A 21,246-nucleotide genomic window follows, 5' to 3' on the forward strand; every position below is an offset into this window, starting at 1 on the left:
TAATCGTAAGTTATGTTAAATGTTCGATTTTATTTTTATTTGTTTTATTTTTAAATCCATTTGATTGATTATAGACGTAGAAGACGTATTTTCATAATGATTGTTATTTTATTTTTATTTTAAAATATTATTTATCTTAATTCTATTCTCATACGACTTTCACAGTTTATTTTATGATTTATTACATTTGACTTTAATTTTTTTAAGTTTTGTTCCCTACAAATTCTTCAATTTAATATTTTCTAATTGTTAACTATTAGTTTCTTAAGAACATATATTTTTCATGTATATTCTCAATTTATGAATTTCATACCTCTCAAGTGCATTCTTATCAAGTGTACAAAGTTATTGTACTTATTTATCGGAAGAAAAATAAAGACTACAAAAACTTAGGTAGATATAATTGGTATTTCTATCTATATCTGAATATTTATAACAAAATTTGAATATTTGTAGCAAAACTAAAAATTATAAATAAAATTTTCTCTTGATTATAAATAATTTAAACTGTCTAGAATAGCTCTTTATGTCGTCATGTTAGATCATGAACATGATTACATTTTATTGGTATATGGCATAAATGATACTTTTGGGGAGGCAATTATTGAATCATAATTTTTTTTGTTACTTTAAAATAACATAAAATATCATTTATATTTAATGTGTTAAGTTTGTTCAGGAGAAATATTGTTAGTTTCTAAATCATTTCAAAACTATAATCAAATTTTCAGCCTAAAATTTAAATATATTAAGCCTAAATATCATTATTCAATTTCTTATAATAGAATGAAATATATGCTAAAGTTTTACTATATACTACAAGTATGATTTTGAGGAGTAGTTGTCGTAGCATTCATTATTGTTGTAATTACTTCCAACAATAATGTGTTGCTTTTACCATAGAGATTGGTTCTTATTCAGGTAATATATGTTCATGTTCTTCTCCTCACCGACAACTATAATTATTAAACTACACTTTCAACTCATGATATTAATATCATCATTTTGCAACATTCATGATATAAATTTTTGCTAAATTATCATTAAGACTTGTTGGTGTAACTTGGAACTTGTGTATTGTATTTGCTTTGATAATTTTACTAACCTTAAAATATTGTATGTTCATTGTGATTGTAATGGTTGTGATAGTCGTAATCATGTGTGTTCGTGCACACACTTATATTTATATTAAAGGAACTATGAAGTATGAAAAGAGAGCTGAATGTTAGAGAGGGAAAATAGAATGATCTTTATTGTTACATCAAAATTAGGAAGTGTTATCATCATTTTTGTAAACATCGTTTATGACCTATACTCCATTACATGTTCTCAAAGTGCAAACTTTATGATACTCATTATGATTGATTGATGTGACATGTTTGTACCTTTACAAATGATATCATAGATAAACTTTAGAAGTGGCAAATCTCGGGGATTATATATATTATCGAAAAAATACTAATACAAGGCCAATTTTTGATTCTTTGTTTTACAGTACATTAGAGATACATCGGGCATTTTTCATGATATCATTGAGTTTTATATATTTGATTGTACTTGTCATATTCTCTCATGTTACAATCATATTTTAAATCTAGTCTATGACTCCAATTGCATGTATATTGGTCTAGATCACCATTATTGCATGATGTGTATTAAGATTTTTCTAGTAGAAATTCATTTGGGAAAAGTTAAAACTGTATTTAATTTTTCTTCTAAATGACTAGAAGTCAAGGAAATTAAAGAGCAATTCAAAGGTGAATATATGATTTTTGTGGTAACCGAGACGTGCATATTTAAAGGAATAAGTTCAGTTTTATTATCCTTTAAACAATTATTGAGGGAATACGAACATTAGCGAGAAATCTAGGTTCTCATTTAAATAGTTAATCTCACATGAATCTCAGTAAATGGCATCCATTAAGTAAAATGGGAGAAATAAAATTATTAATAGAATAAATGAGATTTATGATTCTCTTGGTCATGAGCCAGTAATACTTATTGATTAGTTAGTTGACCATTGTGAAAATAGTGTTATGTTATCGCGGAATGCTGCTTAAGAACGTTGTGAGGGGTGGAAATAATGTAGTGCCTTACAGGTATAATGTTTCTGGCTCTAGCTCCACAATTTAGTATAATTTAGTGATTAATGTACGTTAAAATTTCATGTGTAATTGTAGAGCCTGACCTACAAACAATATACTCGTAAGGTAGTATATTTGTGTCAATCCTCACTACATTCACTATGTAACATTCCGCGATAGTTTAATATACACTTTTTTCACAAAGGTCAAGTGACTAATCAATCAGTATTACTGGCTCATGACCTAGAGAATCATAAATATGATTGTTCCCGTTAACAGTTTCATGTATTTCATTTCACTTTCTAGATGTTCTTTATAGAGGTTCTTGTAGGATTAAGAGTTTTAACAAGAAACTGAATATCTCGCAAGTATTCGTATTTCCTCGGTACTTGTTCAAAGAATAATAAATATGAACTTATACCTTTAATACACACATGTTGTCTACCGTAAAATTCACCCATTTACCTTTGAATTTCTCTTTAATTTCCTTGACTTATACTAATTTAGAAGAAAAATTTATTGCAGTTTCAATTTTTCTTAAATAAATTCTTACTGAAATTTTTTTAACATAAATCGTGTCACAACAGTATAAAAACTCGATACGTACTCGTTTGGACTCATATCCTAGACTTAGTTGCCATTCAACTTTAACATGAGAGATAATAATAAAGATAATCAAACGTTTGAAATTCAGTGAAATTAATATGTAGGAAACATCTCAAAATTTTGTTACTTAACAAAAGTTCCCGATATTTTGATTAGTGTGGAGATTGAAATCAAGATTATTTGTGTAATGATATTTTTTCAAGAATAAATGTTTAGCCATGAGATGATAATCATGAATTCAAATAAAAATTAATAACCTCGAGATTTGCCACTTTGTCTATAAAATGTTTCATTTTATAGACATGTAAGTATGTCATAACACTTAATTAAAATGTGTGCTATAAATTTATGTAATAAAAAAGCTACAAATAATGTTTACAGAAATTATGATAGAATTTTATAATTCAAATGTATTTTTAACATTTTTCTTCTCTCTTCGACAAATTATTACTTTCAATTATTGATAATTTTCGTAACAGAAAATACACATATACATAAAAACTGATACTGACACCATAAGTGCCCATAATAATCAAAATAGGATAATCGTGTCCATGAAATGTTCTTAAAATGTGGGAGAATGAAAGGAATCATGAGAATTTTAAAAAAGATAAGGGAATTTTGGACAAAAACTCGAAATATAATTGATTCAATTCGAATTTGATTCTATAAATATATAAAATATATTTAAAATATTGAATATTTATATAAAAATATTTTGTTATATTTTTTTTTAAAATCATATAGACTCGTTAATGCTCGATAAGGAAGACAAATTCCAATATTTTATGTCAAATTTGAGTAATTTCCTAATATGTTAACTCGTACCCGTGATTAGTTGATACGGATATACCTGCGCAGGTACAAATTTAAGCTTGATTGAGCCAAGAAAATTACTCTAGAGTCCTACACACCTGAAGTTGCTGCACACACAAAACCACCCTCAGGCCTCAGCAACTTAACTACTCAAATCCAAAATCTCTCGACTACTACTAATACATATTTTTCTATCTCTGCAATCTCAATGGCGCCTGCTGCGGTGGTTTCCAACGGCATCACCGCCGTTAAATCACCACCGGTGACCGGGAGAATATCAACGGTGTACAGTGAAGTGCAGAACAGTCGTAAAGATCACGCGCTTCCTCTTCCTGCTGTTATTAAGAAAGAGTTTAGCATTGTTGATGGACCTGATAGCTCTGCTGCTGGCAATCCAGGTTGTATTCTATCTCTATTTGTGTATATTTGTGTGTGTAATTATGTCAGTTATTATGTGTGTGTGATGATTGTAGTGTGTGTGTAAGTTTGGATTATGTGTGGCTTGAGTTGCATTGTGAAATTGGTTTGTTGCGTTGCGTAATTGTTCGGTTTAATCGAATGTTTGCATTTAGGTGTGTATTAGGTTGGACTGATTCTGTTTATGCTTGCATTATGCGTTATTTTTTAGGTTAATCAGTGATTAATTAAGTGGATGTATCATGTATGTGTATGTTTATAAGTTAACTAGCCGCTTCTCATTCTCCTTTTGTTTGTTGGATCGAAAAAGTGGAATTAGTTTGCTACATTGTTTTAGTTCTGTTTTTAAATCAAATGTATATAAGCGTAAAGCACTTCATTTCACGTTATCCTGACAAAGGAAAAAATAGAATTAGAATTAGTGTTTTGCATAGTGTTATTTCTATTCTACGTGAATCAAATGCACATGGTTTATATATGACTGCACAGGTCAGACCTGAGCCTTAATCGAAAATACGAATGTATCCTGAATCTAAATCTAACATATATGTCCAATGTACACTTCCCCAAATGCCATTAACCCCGGTGATAAAGCTTACAGTAAGCCCCCAAAAGGTCAGTATATGTTACTTCCTTGGTGGTCGCTTTTACTCAATCTTATATTCTAGACCAACAGTCTTACATGTTCCAATGTCGGATTGGTGTTGTTACAAATATGTACAAAAGTTCCAATAATTGTTGGTTCTGATTGCACTTTTTTTGAACCGCAAAATTGAACCAATTTGATGAATCGTATTATTTCTTTGTTTGAATTAGATTTAGATGTATGTACATTACATGTGTGTTTTGTAGGTCCGGAGCTTAGAGTGATAATTAAGGTATATGTATGTGTGTGCCTGTATATTTTTTGTTTGACTCGTGTTCTGAACTTAAGATCTGGGCTTTATTACCTAAGGTTGTCCAACTTAGAGGAGTAGAAGTTTCGACTGATTTTCCATTTATTTGCAGATGAAATTGCCAAGTTGTTCCCATGCTTGTTTGGACAGCCTTCAGCAATGTTGGTACCTGGTGACGGAAAGGGATTGGGATCTGGTCAAAATCTGAAGATAGGTGTGGTTCTATCTGGAGGCCAAACTCCTGGAGGGCATAATGTCATTTCGGGAATTTACGGTAGCATCTTAAACCTTGGATTGTTGAAGTTTTTAAGTAATCCAAATGCTTTAGGGCATTTCTGATAATATGTAGGTTGCTATCCTTATATCATTAGTTACATGATTGGTACTGTAATTAAGAAATCGGTTTTACCTGCAATTGAGGTTACCATAGTGTAGCGGTCGTTTAAAGTACATCAGACTAGTAGGCTCCCCTAATTTTTTTTAATTGGAAACTAGTGTTGAAAAAGTACTTTTTAGCTACTTTTTACTTATAAGTCAAAAGGAAATCTTAGCTAAAGCGCTCTAGTAGAAGATATTGTTAACTTCGATGAAGTTGTTTCAAGTAATTTTGCAATTGACACATGTTACTGACATGCGAATATGCAAGATTTTCTTATTGCAAATTATCTTAGAAGAAGTTCTTAGTCTTTCAGGGAGTAGGTTGCAGGTGCTAGGCTTGTCATTTAGTTGTGCTTTTGTTATATACTGTTATGTTAATATTTTTTTCTTTACATGGATACTAAAACTTTACTTTCGTACCATGAATGTAGACTATTTGCAGAATCGTTGCAAAGGGAGCACACTGTATGGATTCAAGGGTGGTCCAGCTGTGATCATGAAGTGTAAATATGTGACATTGACCTCAGAATATATTTACCGTTACAGAAATCAGGCAAGTCATTCACTTGTGAATGTTTAATCGAGCAAGTTTTGACGTTTGGTACTTATATGTTTTATTTGCCACTAAATGAGTTTAGACTTATTGTTTAAAAGCACATAATATGTATACACATCTACAGAGAGATAATATTGATCGAAGTGTCTAAGTTAATGAGGCGCACACCTTGCCTTGGTGACTATGCTTAATGAGGCACGCACCTTACCTTTTTTCGTCGAGCTTAGGCTGTATTTGGGTCTTGTGCGTAGGTTTATCTTTCGCCTTAATCAATACTATCGATATTCCAAATGTGATTTTTTTTTATTCTTCAAATCATTCACGAAGTTGACAGTCTTAAACTTAATGTAGATGGATGTTGGTTAGCTCATATTTTTTATAAATGAAATGGTAAAAAGAGCTGGTGTGCCTGAAACTTGTATTACTTCTACAATATAACATGTTTTTTATTCCAATATTTCCATAGCTTCACTCTGGGAAATAGTCTGAAATCTGAATAGACTTGTAGGCGCTGCATTTTTACAAATTACGTTTTAGTTTAGCTCTGAATCTAATCTATATCAGATAGAATGAAGTTGGTTGAACTTATGAAAAATGGTTTCATTGTGTCAGGGTGGATTTGATATGATTTACAGCTGAAGGGACAAGATTGAGACCCCTGAACAGGTTTTTTTTGGTTCTTAAATTCATTGCTTTATGTAGGGCAATTCCAATATAATTGGAGTTGAATGATTTGGTTTCAGTTTAAGCAAGCTCAAGAGACGGCGCTAAGGCTTGATCTTGATGGGCTTGTTGCAATTGGTGCAGATGACTCAAACACTAACGCATGTCTCCTTGCTGAAAACTTTAGGTGAACTGTTTTAAACAAGTTAATGCATGGATAATTTCTTCCTTGCCTCTGCTTCTATAAAGTTTTGCTCACTTAGTTCCTGAGTTTATTGCAACTGAAATTTTGTTATAATTGTATAATTAGGAGTAAAAATTTAAAGACTAGGGTGATTGGATGCCCAAAGACTATTGATGGTGACTTGAAGTGCAAAGAGGTTCCCACAAGTTTTGGGTTCGACACTGCATGCAAGGTAATTCACATTGACTTTAGTGTTTGCTCTTCCAACTTCTTGTATGTCTGCATTGCTTCATGGCAATGGAAAAGGGGTTCGTTTAAATGTGTTCTCTCTAAGAATTTATCATATAAATGCCTAATCTATTACAAAATAGTTTTATTAAAAATCTCAGCATAAAATTGGTTGATGAATTAAAGGTCATTCATCAAGTCCAGAATGGTACATATTGTTAAACTTGGACATGTACAAGTATTGTTTTAAGACCTTTACACAACCAAACAATATATTTTAAAATGCAACCCTCTGATTTCGCTTTGATTATAGGTAGACAATTAAAGAGGACTTTCTAAACTTTGAGGATGGGGTAAAGATCATTAGTTATGGACAAATATCGAATAAGATATGATATTTAGTCATTTAGAAGTTCAGCAAACCCACTGGAATTTTCCCTTCAGCTTGTGTACACAATTTTTTTGGACCATGGAGAGTAAAATCTAATATTTTGTAATAAGCTCGATATGAATGAATACATATAGTGTATTTGATGTATCAAACCTGAGAATTGAATACTATGTGAATAGGAAAAGAATAATGGCAGTAAACAAAATACCTCACCTTGAAATAATTCTTACACAATGCAACCTATACAGTCACGAAAAAGGACACCTAGACTAAATTCCCAAAGTTTTAATTGGAGTGAAAGGAATGGAGAGTTAGGTTCCTCCCAAATTAACACACTATATTGCATATTCTTGTTTGTGTTTGGTTTTGCACTTCCTATAATTTCTCCTGTAGTAATTGTTAAGGCAAAAACACGCGCTAATAATACACGCAAGTATACGCGTTCACAAGTAATATAGAATACTTTCTAGTTCGTTCCCACAGAGACTCAGACTAATTATGTTCAATTAACACTCACTCACCAATGTATAATTACTTCTCAATGTCAAGACAATAACACTTAGATTTGATTAACTAATTATTAACTACAATTAACTACGAGAATTAAGCATTTAATTGACACTTGAATTAACAATATTAAAACACACATGATATCACAACTTCATTACTACTTCCTTCAATAGTCATTGTTATTACCCTTAGCATGCAACAGTTATGATATTAATCGAACAACACGAAACTGATAAAAGCCAACTTTCATTGTACTAATACCATTCTATCAAGCATCCACAATTAAGACAGAAGTTGAATAGGCATCAATTATGTTGAGACCCTATATGTCTACAGAATTTGACAACATAACGATTTAAACACAAATTATTCCTTTAGATTACAGGGCAAGTAAAACGGTTAGAGTTATCCGCTAATCATGCATACACATACACGAACCTATGCTAGCATGGCAAGTTCTCAACCTCAAGATCCACCGTCGCTTCACAAGAGATTAACACCCTATCTTATATGTTCGCGACACACATAAACGAATAAGCACAACCAATACTAGATATCATACAATCATCACACACTAAGGTATTAAACACTAACTAAAGAATTCCATAGTAAATCCGTTACGACCACATGATCACGATTAGCCCATGATAGAACTCATCGTCATCATGGTTTCATATGAAAACATGATAATAACACACGAGAATAATTAAAACTACTTATATTAAACCAGAGTACGTCACAAGAGTAAATAGGTTCAAAGTAAAGAAAACTAGCATCCAACGTTACAACGAAATAAAGAATCACAAGAAAATATGCTTCCTCTTCGTTGCGGTGTGCTAAAACGGTCTTCTTCCTTATCTCCTTGCTCCTCGATTAATACTACGATCCAACACTATGTGAAACGTCTCTGAAAACTACTTATATAGGAGTCCCATAAAACCCAGCTAACTCAGAAGTTGGAAGCTTAACAGAATCAGGAGTCTAAAATAATTATTTTAAAATTCCGTCCCTGAGCGGCCGCTTAGCATTCCTGAGCGGGCGCTCAGCTTCCTGAGCGGTCGCTCATCAGAGCTGAGCGGGCGCTCAGACCCCTTCTGGAAAATGCTCTGTTTTTGCTCCCGTTTCTTGCTGCATTCTGCTCCCATCTTCCCACTTGCAATGTCAAACACATGCCAAGGCTTATTCTTGATGAAATATCTCCAGAAATGCAATTAATACCCTGAAATGCACAAACACTAGAAAAATGCATCAAAATCACAAAATACTTGATTCCAAGACATCAATTCAAGCCATTATAAAACGTTCTAAGTGGTATAAAATGTCACTTATCACACCTCAAACTTAAATCGATTCTTGTCCTCAAGCGTCACAGACTCAAAAACAAAACAGAAACATGCATGAATGCAATCTATATGAAATGCAGCGATCCCCCTTACTACGACCAAACCAACCAACTTACGACATCTCAACAAATGCAATTAAGCGAATAAAGATCAATCAGATCATGGAAATTAACATACAGCCGGAAACGTGGTGTGTGCGGATGCTTAGTAGATATGCTTCGAAACTAGATCAATTATCATAACTCGGCTATCCTCAAGGTAATCACATGATTATACGAAGAATAAAATTCTAGGCACAAAATGACTTATAACACTTCAAGATTACTGGAGCTTATTACGGAATCATGCTTTTTATTAAACACAACACACAAATGCTTATTTGACCATGCAATGAGTGAGGTCCACAAAAGACTTATACAATGACATCCATGTAGCGAGCGTTAGGTTAGCGGATCCCAGACTATAAAAGCCTTAGGTCACTAGGCACAAAGTCCCCTAAGAACTTAATAACTCGAATACCAAAGAGCCCACTCGTGATCAATTATGCATTAACTTTTTACTTCTTTTTTTTTTCTTTTCTTTTGTTCTCTCTTTTTTTTTCCTTTTTTTTCTATATTTTTTTTCAATATTTTTTCAAAATTTCTGAGTAAGTGCGTTTCGCTCCATCTTGCTCAACCCTAGACTACTCGCATAAAAATACGAGCCGGCTACTAGCCATTTGACGCCTAGCCACAATTAGCAATGAATTCCACTTTTTACTCCAATTTTTCTTTTTATGCCTTTTATCACTAAAAACCTATTATAAATTCTAAGCATAATCAATAGATTAAACTTGAAAACCATCAAACCATAAAAACAATCTAGTCCTTAAGTATTCTCTAAGACTTAGTGAAATTACAAGTGTTTCTAGCATGCACGTCAACCTACAAGACTCAACATCACTTTAACGCTATCACTACACCCGCATCAATATCACAAATCAATTGGTAAAGCAACGCAAAAGGGATCATGGTATATGCATGAGCTAAATGACATGATAAATAAAGTTATAAAATTAAAAAAAAACTATATGGCAAAAGTGCGTTTATATGAACTAAACTATCATGAATATGCAACTATATGACACACACACACAATATTCCTTAACTACCAACTACCACCCCCTAACTTAAAATTTTCCTTGTCCCCAGTGAAGGTAGTAGAAAGGAACACAGGGTATACCTACTCGGAGAGATCATCATCATCATCATCACCCTCAGAGGGTGGAGTATCAGGAGGCAGATATGCAGAGTCCTCACCAAAAACTGGCCACTGGATGTCAGCTCCAAGGCCTCTAAAAGCAGTCCCAAGCGCAAGGGTGAGCTCCTGAGCAAACCTGCTCTGCGTATCATACATAGCATCCATCCTCCTCGACAGCCTCCTATACTGGGCATCAGCCATCCCAGCACCCTCATGAACTCTAGAAGAGCCTGCCCCGTCACGCCCTGGCCTCACCATGGTAGCACCACGTGCTGGACGCCCTCCTGGAAGACGATAACCCAGCCCATGCTCCTCGGGCTCTCCACCAGCCCACTCCTGCATCGCATTCAGAGTCCCGGAATCAATAGGAGCGGCCGGTAGCTGCAACTACTCGTGAGACGGCCACTGAACTACCACTGCTCGGCAAAGCTTTGTAACAGTGGATGCATAAGGGATGTTCATGTGCTTAGCTCCCCTCAAAAACTTCAGAATTCCTTGGTAGATAAACTCACCAAGGTCCACATAGTACTCCTCATTCAAAATACCCCATAACAACTGTGCTCGCTCAACTGTAACCTCATGTGCATGTGAAGTAGGCAGAATATTAGCGCAAATAAAGGCATTCCATGCACGGGCATACCTATTCATCGCAATCGCCGGAAAATGGCGATACTCGTTAGTCCCAGTCTTGAAAGTCCAAACTATGCCCGGCCTACAGAGAGTAGCACAAATCAAATCCAAGTCAAAATCTTCAGCAGTCTTCTCGTTCCAATTCTCCTCTGTGGGCTTCCTCTGTCGCTGCCCAATCATACGGCGAATCGCCTCAGGGTGATATGATAATCCACCGTCATCCCCCGCATAACAGAAAACCCATTATTTTCAGCCTTCGCGTTCGCATAGAACTCGCGAACAACGCTCATCGGAACTGCCTCTGGTGACTCACAAAAAGCAATCCAACCCTTCTCAGCAATCATTAGCAACAACTCACCATTCCTCCCCGATGGTAAGAATCCCCTCCTTCAAAATCGGTTTACCCAGAAGTCTAGTATACTCCTCCTCAGCAGCCCTATCAAACAAACGAGGCCTCGCAGCAGTACCCCTCGAAGAATCAGCAGTAGGATCAGTGCTGCTGCTATCAATAGTCCTGGATCTCTTGGGTGCCATCGAAACTGAGAAAAAGTCTTTAAGATTTGTGTTTTTGAATATGGGAGAGAGTTTAAGGTTTGAAAGTGTATCGGGGAGTATATGGAATAGTTGTATATATATAAGGTAGAGATTAGGGTAAAATTTGATTAGGAGTGGGTTTGAGGGTTAAAAATGTGGGTAATGGGAAGATAATTCGTGGGTAATGGGCGCTCAGGGGTCTTCTGGAAAAAAAAATTCTTGCCCTATCTCACAGAATGGGATACATCTCCTGATGATCTGGTCAGCTCCTTGTCTAAACAAATACGGTTCATCCCACATATACCACTTCACCTCATGCAGAAACTTCTTCTTTTGAGCTGTATTCATATTAGGAGGCATTATATTGCTGACAAGATAATTCACAATATCTGCGAACCATGGCTCTTCCTCCTGAACTGCGAACAACTGCTCATCCGGAAAAGATTCGTTGATCAATGTCTTATCAAGTGAAGTAGACTCGGGATTCTCCAATCTAGAGAGATGGTCAGCTACTTGATTCTGAGTACCTTTTTGATCCTTGATCTCTAACTCAAATTCCTGTAGCAAGAGCACCCAACGAATGAGTCTAGGCTTCGAATCCTTCTTGGAAACCAAATAGCGGATGGCCGCATGATCAGTGAACACTGTCACTTTTGTCCCAAGTAAATAAGATCGAAATTTTTCGAAACCAAAGACTATAGCCAAAAGCTCCTTCTCAGTAGTGGTGTAGTTCATTTGAGCTCCATTTAAAGTCTTGCTAGCATAGTAGACCACATGAAAGAGATTATTATTGCGCTGCCCAAGAACTGCGCCCACCGCATAATCACTCACATCACACATCATCTCAAAAGGCTCTGTCCAATCAGGTTATCAAACTCTTCTTGAGCGTCTCGAATGTCGTCAAGCATTCATTATCAAATTTGAAAGACACATCCTTCTCAAGCAAGTTGCACAACGGCTTAGATATCTTCGAAAAGTCCTTGATGAAACGCTGATAAAAACCCGCATGACCAAGAAAACTACGAATTCCTTTCACAGAAATAGGTGGTGGAAGATTTTCAATGACTCCCACCTTGGCTTTGTCCACCTCAAGACCCTTGCTAGAGACCTTATGCCCAAGAATAATGCCTTCACGCACCATAAAGTGACATTTTTCCCAATTGAGCACCAAATTAGTTTCCACACACCTTTTGAGCATCGCACGAAGATTATTCAAACATTCATCATACGAATGTCCAAAGACGGATAAGTCATCCATAAACACCTCGACATTATTTCCAATCATATCAGAGAATATAGCCATCATACATCTCTGAAAAGTGGCCGGCGTGCCACATAAGCCAAACGAAACTCTGCGAAAAGCAAACGTGCCAAATGGACAAGTGAAGGTAGTCTTTTCTTGATCCTCTGGTGCAATACATATCTGATTATACCCCGAATAACCATCCAGAAGATAATAATACTCATGACCGGCCAACCTGTCAAGCATCTGATCAATAAATGGAAGGGGGAAGTGATCCTTCTTTGTTGCCTTGTTCAACTTTCTGTAGTCCATGCATACCCTCCATCCTGTGACTGTTCGAGTAGGGATGGGCTCGTTCTTCTCATTTGCTACCACAGTAATACCTCCTTTCTTAGGTACACATTGCACGAGGCTCACCCAAGAACTGTCAGAAATAGGATAAATGATTCCTGCATCCAGTCACTTCAGAATTTCTTTCTTCACCACTTTTTTCATGATAGAATTAAGTCTTCGTTGTTGCTCAACAGTCGGCTTACTACCTTCCTCTAGCAGAATTTTATGCATGCAGTATGAAGGGTTGATCCCTTTGATGTCTGCTATAGTCCATCCGATAGCCGATTTGAATTCTCTCAAGATCCTCAAGAGTTTGTCCTCCTCACTACCTGAAAGGTTAGATGCAATAATAACAGGTAAAGTAGATGCATCACCTAAAAAAGCATACTCAAGTGTTCAGGCAATGGTATAAGCTCCAAGGTAGGTGCTTCCTCAATAGATGGTTTGAGATTTCATTCAGCATTTTTGAGGGCAGAAGTACCAAGAGATTCAAATGGCATGTCTAGCTTTCGCCTCCAAGGAGAAACATTTAGATATTGTAGTTGCTCATTGTCATCCTCATCCTCACTGTCAAAATCCCCCACTAAGGTTTTCTCTAATGCATCAGACATTAGCATATGATCAAGTTCTGATGTAACCGCAGAATCAATCAAATCCACCTTTAAGCACTCCTCGTCTTCTGTATGGAATTTCATCGCTTTGAATACATTGAATGTCACATCCTGATCCTGCACCCGCATAGTAAGTTCACCTTTCTGCACATCTATCAAGGTACGGCCTGTAGCCAAGAAAGGTCTCCCCAAGATTATGGGAATCTTCTTATCTTCCTCGAAATCCAGAATAACAAAGTCTGCAGGAAAGAAGAGCTTATCCACCTTTACTAGCACATCCTCCACTATGCCTCGTGGGTATGTAATAGAACGATTAGCCAATTGTAGAGACATGTAGGTGGGCTTTGGATTAGGCAAATTCAACTTTTTGAAGATCGACAACAGCATCAGATTGATGCTTGCTCCCAAATCACACAGGCACTTGTCAAAAGACAACTTGCCAATGGTGCAAGAAATGGTGAAGCTACCTGGATCTTTAAGCTTTGGAGGTAACTTTTGTTGCAGCACAGCACTGCATTCTTCCGTTAGAGCAACGGTCTCAAGGTCATCCAGTTTCATCTTCCTTGAAAGAATACTCTTCATAAATTTCGCATAACTAGGCATTTGCTCAAGAGCCTCAGCGAAAGGTATATTGATTTGAAGTTTCTTGAACACCTCCAGAAACTTACCAAACTGCTTATCCAGCTTTTGTTGTTGCAATCTCTTAGGGAAAGGTGGTGGAGGATAGAGTTGTTTCTCCCCTGTATTACCCTCAGACAGAGTGTGTTCAACAGTAGACTTCCTTGGTTCCGCCACTTTCTCCTCTTGCTTAGCTTCTTCATCACCAACTTCAGCTTCCCCGTCTTTTGCTTTTTCAGCATCAGCAACTTTTCCAGACCTTAAGGTAATAGCCTTGACTTGCTCTTTAGCTTCCTTCCTGCCTGGCACTTCAGTATCGCTGGGAAGTGTGCCAGGTTGACGATTGAGCACTGCATTGGCTATTTGACCGATTTGATTTTCCAAGGTCTTGATAGAGACCGCCTGACTTTTGCACAACAGCTTAAGTTTCTCAAAATCAGCACTAGAGGGTGGAGCAGCACCTCCTTGTTGAGGATATGATTGCCTTTGAGCATACTGCTGTGGTTGCTGGAATCCAGGTGGATTAAACTGTTTACTTATGCCTTGCTGATATGGTTGCTGAATAGCATTCTGATTATTACTCCAGCTGAAATTTGGATGATTTCTGTTGTTAGGATGATAAGTAGCTGGCACAGGCTGCTGCGGTCGCTGATAATTGTTCACATACTAAACAGATTCATTAACAAGAGAACACTGATCCGTAGCATGAGAACCTGCACAAAGCTCACAGACCATAGCTACCTGATTGACTCCATAGGTGGCTAAAGAATCGACCTTCATAGACAGCGCTTGGAGCTGCGCTGCAATAGCTGTAGCTGCATCAACTTCCAAAATACCTGCTACCTTCCCAGGCATCATCCTTTGAGTTGTGTGCTAAAACGGTCTTCTTCCTTATCTCCTTGCTCCTCGATTAATACTACGATCCAACACTATGTGAAACGTCTCTGAAAACTACTTATATACGATTCCCATAAAACCCGGCTAACTCAGAAGTTGGAAGCTTAACAGAATCAGAAGTTTAAAATAATTATTTTAAAATTCCGTCCCTGAGCGGGCGCTCAGCTTCCTGAGCGGTCGCTCAGCCGAGCTGAGCGGGCGCTCAGACCCCTTCTGGAAAATGCTCTGTTTTTGCTCTCGTTTCTTGCTGCATTTTGCTCCCATCTTCCCACTTGCAATGCCAAACACATGCCAAGGCTTATTCTTAATGAAATATCTCCATAAATGCAATTAATACCCTGAAATGCACAAACACTAGAAAAACGCATCAAATTCACAAAATACTTGATTCCAAGACATCAATTCAAGCCATTATAAGACGTTTTAAGTGGTATAAAATGCCACTTATCAGTAATGTGGTGAAACTAAGTTGGAGAGAAAGATGAACCTTAATGTTTTAAATTGTGTACAATTAAAATTTTAGAAGTAGGATGCTAAGTATTATACAGAGGAACATGATTATATTGGTTTATAATTTTTAAATTTCAATATACTTAAGTATTTTACCTCTCAATTTAATTCCTAAAATCATTCCCATTCTAATTCAAAAAAATCAATGTTACTTCTGTAACCATGACAGATATTAGAAATAATTTAATTTAACAATAGTACAATACCACGTAGCAGAAGGCTCATGCTTAATGTAAAACTGATAGATGGCTGTATGTAGCACTAAAATTACAATTCCTATCTGGTTCAATTTTTTACCAGTCAGCGGTACATCAAATTTCGAATTTGTAGTGACTTGCTGTTTTTCATGCAGATATATGCGGAAATGATTGGAAATGTCATGACAGATGCTCGCTCCACAGGAAAATATTATCATTGTGAGCACATCATTAATCTATAGGATCCTGTGTTGTTCCGTTCTTACATTTGGCCATCTTTTCTCATTGGTTGACTACAACATATTTATTGAAACAAAACATTCTTAACGCTTCAAGATTTTTACAAAACTAGCTCATTACCCTGGAGTATGTACTATGATGTACTATCTTGCAGTTGTACGACTTATGGGACGTGCTGCCTCGCATATTACACTGGAGTGTGCCTTACAAACTCATCCAAATATCACTCTTATTGGTGAAGAGGTGTGTTTAGTGACATAATTAATGCAGCTGATCAGTGGCTTAAAAACCATTTGAGTTGGCAACAATCTCATGTATCTGGCATAAAAGAATGATTAATAACTATAGTTTCAGGCATCAGAATAGTTGTGGGATTTTCATATAGAAGATATAATCTTACTGCAGGTTGCCTGCAAGAAAGAAACCTTAAAAAGTGTTACAGATTATATTGCTGATGTGATTTGTAAGCGTGGAGAGCTTGGTTATAACTACGGTGTGATACTTGTACCTGAAGGACTTATTGATTTTATTCCAGAGGTTTGTTCTGCTTTCAGTTTTTATTTAACTGTTGTTTACTAGTGTTTCTCCTATGGCACATTATATCTATCTGCTGATGTTAAATTATGCACACTATTTGACATAAATTCATTGTTTTGCTGTCATCATATGTAGGTCCAACACCTCATTGCAGAACTAAATGAAATTTTAGCCAATGACATTGTAGATGAAGGTGGTCTTTGGAAAAAGAAACTTGCACCCCAATCACTGGAGCTTTTTGAATTACTACCTCCTGCAATTTAAGATCAGTTGATGCTTGAAAGAGATCCACATGGAAATGTCCAGGAATGTACAGTATCTGATTACGGCTTTGCCTTCAGCATTCCTACTTCTAAGCTCTGTAAAGCAACAATTATGTCATTTACCTCCAGGTGGCCAAGATAGAAACAGAGAAAATGCTTATCCAAATGGTTGAGACTGAATTGGAGCAGAGGAAGCAGGCAGGTTTATACAAGGGCCAATTTCAAGGACAGTCTCATTTTTTCGGGTACATTGTATATTAATATAGTTGTCTTAATTGCTATTGTTGACGAGCTCAAACTGCATGAGTTCATCTTCAAGAAAATATTTGATGTTGTTCCTGATCTTGTGCTTTGTGAATTTTAAATCTCAGTTATGAAGGACGGTGCGGTTTGCCATCAAATTTTGACACTACATACTGTTATGCATTGGGTTATGGTGCTGGAGCTCTACTTCATAGTGGAAAGACCGGATTGATCTCATCGGTGTGTACTTCTTTATTCATCATTTCTGATTTGTAATACCTATAAAAAGGTGTAATGACTTTTTGATGAAGAGAAAATTCTAGCAAGCCATTTTTAGAAATATATCAAGTTACTCAGATTAATGCATCTGTAGGTTGGAAATTTGGCTGCTCCTGTTGAAGAATGGAATGTTGGTGGCACTGCATTAACTTCTTTGATGGATGTTGAGAGGCGACATGGTATATAACCGTAGTCGTAGACCATTGGGACCATTGGGTGATATTTATGTGCTATTTTCTGAAATATGATTATGTGATTTATAGTTTTCCTATACTGTGATGAGTTATCTGTCAAATTTGTTTGAATCTGGAGTAAGCCGTTAATCTCAGTAGAACATAAAATAGAAGGAGATAGTTCCAGAACATGAAGCCTAGTTTATTACCTAGTTTCACTAAAACACGAACGTGGAAGCATACCTGAAGAATATATGAGGGATATCATAGGAGGAATCTTTAAGATGATTTGGTAATCTATTTGATCTTTGTAAAGTTTTTTTATGGGAGTTTTAAGAAAAGAACCCAATGATAGATTGTGGGGGTTGTAATCCCTTTATAAATAACTGGTATGTCAGCTGCAATGCAATAATGTAGTTATTATTCAGCCCTCGTAAAATAATATTATATAATGACATCTTACAATTATATCATGATTAATATCTACACCTTAAAGTCAGTTAATCAACCATAAATTAGATCATTAACTGTAGCCTTAATTTAAATGAAATTATATACATTTTATTATTTATGTGTTTACAAATGGATGGAAATTGATTATATAAATTAATCTAACAAAACATGGTAGAAGATGGTATTAAGGATTGTCCTTTCCTAATATATCAACAGATGTGTTCCTGTGTCTCTGTAACATTCCGAGGGAAAATACTAAAGTGTACATGCTTTATAAGTGATTTGAGTATTAGCTATTTTGTAATCAATTGATATTTCTTGCATGAAAAAAAATGACATTCAACTTTATGAAATTATATACTTTGCAGATAAATTCAAGCCAGTGATTAAGAAAGCAATTGTAGAGCTTGATGGTAGGGGTTTCTGTTTTTGCACATTTCCCCGTCCTTGTAGCCCATATACAAATATGCCTTACATTAAGTATAATAAAGATATTCCTGTATTGATATGCCGTGCTCTTATGTTCATTCATCTATATCTAACTCCACAACTGTCTATTAAACTTTATTTTATTTGTATGCATAAAATTTTCAGCTGCACCATTCAAGAAATTTGCTTCCATGCGTGAAGAATGGGCCCGAACAAATTGTTACATCAGTCCAGGTAAGTTCACTTCTTATCATAGTTACAATAATTACAGACACTAGGATCTGTCTAGCTTATTCAATATGAGTTCTTTATAAACTATATATACACATGTGACTATTACCCCTGTAACTCTTTTATTGTCGTGTCACAGTAATTTTCAAATTCTAGAATCCGTCTTAGCTTATGCAGTATACATTTTACATAAATCTGTTGGCCTATGTGATTAACTTTCCACTTGCTGGCCTTGAATTTTTAGAGATTTAACTATTTCATTTAGCAAAAAAAAACTTTCGTTTTTGTTTATTACATTATTCTCCCAATTACAGGCCCCATTCAGTTTGTTGGTCCGGCATCTGATAAAGTCAATCATACCTTATTGTTGGAGCTTGGAGTTGAAGTATAGCTTTCTACTCCTTTTGCCTGTTAAGATTGCAATATGGTCCAACTATTTTGTAAGCACTAGTAGAGAAATTTAGTTAAATAAACTTTTGAATTTTGTAATACCATTTGCGAGTTTAATCCCCGTGCCTTTTCTTTGATTGTACTAATTCTCATCTAGTTTTCCAGTATCTCTATCAATTTAAGAGGAGATATTAAATTTTTCTATATTATCTTGTCAGTTGTGAGTGACAAACATGCAAATTTTATCATTCATCAATGGTCACTTAGAAATTAATATTTTCCTTTCTCAGTGCCATATATTATTTGCCCTATCGCAATGCTCATTCATACGGAGTAAATTCATGTTGCGGAGGGGTTGTTACAAACCACTACTTACAACTCTAAAGCCCAAATGTGGAATATAAAAATCTATCTTGATTTGTAGACACGTTTTTCTGTTTAATCTATCTTGATTTGTAGACACGTTTTTCTGTTTATTGTGATGCTATGGGTTGTTTGTGCCTCGGAATTTTGAGATACTCTCTCCTCTTCCGTTGTTCAGTCGACTGGTCATTTACTTATTCTGTTGGCTTCTTAGCTGCAGTTTCACTTTCGAGCTGCAGTTTCATTTTCGAAAAATTAGTCGTCTTTCTACCTTGCAAGTTGTATTTGTATCTTACAATGTTGATCACTAAACTCAAAATTGGACCCCCAACTAGGGGTGTACACGGATCGGGTTGGGCGGGTTGGGAGAATTTAGCAACCCAACCCAATTAGTTCGGGTTTTCAAAATTTCAAACCAACCCAAACCGTTTAAATTTGTAACCCAAACCAATTTGTATTGTTCGGTTTGGTTCGGTTTGGATCGGTTTGATCGCTTTATTAAATATACAAAATTAATATAAAAAATTATAATAAAACATAAGGTTTCAAAGTTTAAAACACTTGAAAATAGTTCAAAACAATATTACAATCCTCCATATTAAATAGTCTTAAGCATCTAATTTTTGACATCAAAAGTACTAATAATATTGCTTACGCTTTAAATATTGGAATGAATCATAAATGCAAAAAATATAACACTAATCAAACATTTATTGTTGTTACGAAATGAACTATGAACACGGAGGTTATAAGTTACATTTAGAGTTAGAGATATATGGATCTATGTAAATGGCCTAAACATAATTTTGGATTAACTTATTAGCATGTACATATATATTTTAATCGGGTTGGGTTGGGTTGGATTGGTTTAAAATTATCGAAAACCATATCCAAACCAATTAAATCGGGTTGACATTTTTTCAACCCAACTATATATCGGGTTGAAAAAAATCGGTTTGGTTCGACCGAAATAGGGTCGGTTCGGTTTGGATTGGTCGGGTTGGCCAAACCATGTACACCCCTACCCCCAACTAAAGGATTATTAAGAACTAGTGGTGGAGTTCATTATTTTGTCCTTGTAGGAATTACCATTGTGTAAGCGTTTTAAATAGATGATAGTTTGTCTCATGTAGCAGGTGCAGGTGTACCATTTGTACGCCTCAAGAAGTCTCGTTTGTGCATTATAATACAGTGGCTTTACTGCAATTTTTTTGTTTTTAAATCTAAGCAATGAAAAAGGGATCTTACTTTTTCTTAAAGGCATTGCTGCAGCCTGCAATGGAAAAAAGCTTCTTCCAAATCATAAATTCTGATACACACATGGCCTAGATTTGCTTTTTTTCTGAACAAACAATTGTGTTGTAGTTTGTACGTATAACTTCCAGCAGTCTGTACAATAGAGTAGCGCTCGACTGGCTCACTGTTATAAATCATGTGTTTTCCATTTTACTACGTGTTTTGCGTAAAACATAATTCAATGGTTTGTTTGACTGCAAATTTTTAATCCCCGATTGGGGGTCATTGTAATTTGTATCATACTTAAACAGATACGTTATGTCTCTGTTTGGAGTTTCAATATCGTAAAAATCGACGATTTAAAATTAATTGATGAAAGTACCAATTGAGGATTGATCAATAATTCGTGAATTAATTAAATAAAAAATTTGTTATATTTTAATATTTTAATAAAGTTTAATGTAATATCCTTATTTTATTAGTCATTTATATTTAATAATATTTTTATGATGTATGGATCACGGT

The 21,246-nt window shown here is 35.5% G+C and overlaps 1 pseudogene; it reads left to right on the top strand.

Annotated features, from left to right (window-relative positions):
- The first annotated feature begins 3,573 nt into the window (after window positions 1–3,573).
- LOC141702245 (pyrophosphate--fructose 6-phosphate 1-phosphotransferase subunit beta-like) lies at window positions 3,574–19,259 on the top strand (annotated as a pseudogene).
- The last annotated feature ends 1,987 nt before the right edge of the window (window positions 19,260–21,246 follow it).

The sequence above is a fragment of the Apium graveolens genome, unplaced genomic scaffold, assembly GCF_009905375.1.
Source record: "Apium graveolens cultivar Ventura unplaced genomic scaffold, ASM990537v1 ctg4817, whole genome shotgun sequence".
Lineage (NCBI taxonomy): Eukaryota > Viridiplantae > Streptophyta > Magnoliopsida > Apiales > Apiaceae > Apium > Apium graveolens.